Raw genomic sequence first — 787 nt, forward strand, 5'->3', positions numbered from 1 at the left:
TCCAGTTTAACACTTTTATTTGACACACACACACACACACACTCTTTTCCCCTATAAATATAGATAACTTACTGGACTGTTAAAATAGTGAAAGTTTTCGCAGTTTTAGCTTAAGTGGCAGTCAAAAGTAAAAAATCTGAGAGTGGTGCTGAAAGAAAGTAGCACAGAGTGAAGTTGAAGTAGGTCTGTCATTGGAAGTGAAATTGCTGGAAGGAACTGAAAATTCAGTTGAAGTCAAAGAGCTGAAATATCCGTTTAAGTGTCTGTGATATATTGATGTGACGGTGTTAGTTGGGGTGAAAATCCTGATCGAAATTATTAGGCATTGTTGGAAACAGTTTGGAAAAGGGAAGGCACTTTCGAAAAATACTCAGCAGGTGATTGGATCTGTCTATCACTATTTATCACGGGCAACCTTCAACCAATCAGATCTCAAAACATAGTCAAATTCTTGCTGAAGCCAGTTTTGCTGCCGTTGTTGATCAAAGGTGAAGACGTGAGATCTGAAAGGGTTTGAAGTGTCCGTCAAAATGTAAGCATTGTTACACGTTACATGTTAAACATACATTTAGAGTGTTTTGGATAGTGTGAACCTATCGTGGCGTCACCCATTGGTTTGTGGAGGACTGTTTTGAAGCCTTCAGTCTGGCATTATGGTCGTCGCTAAGAGGTGATGTACCGTGACTTCCTCCCATTATTTTACTTTAAATGGGACAATAATTCACTAAATGAAAATCATGCTGTATGGAAGAAGACATAAAACTAGATATTGAGACCATAAACTCAT

Source organism: Morone saxatilis, unplaced genomic scaffold, assembly GCF_004916995.1.
Source record: "Morone saxatilis isolate NCDOM2014 unplaced genomic scaffold, NCSU_SB_2.0 Contig8, whole genome shotgun sequence".
Classification (NCBI taxonomy): domain Eukaryota; kingdom Metazoa; phylum Chordata; class Actinopteri; family Moronidae; genus Morone; species Morone saxatilis.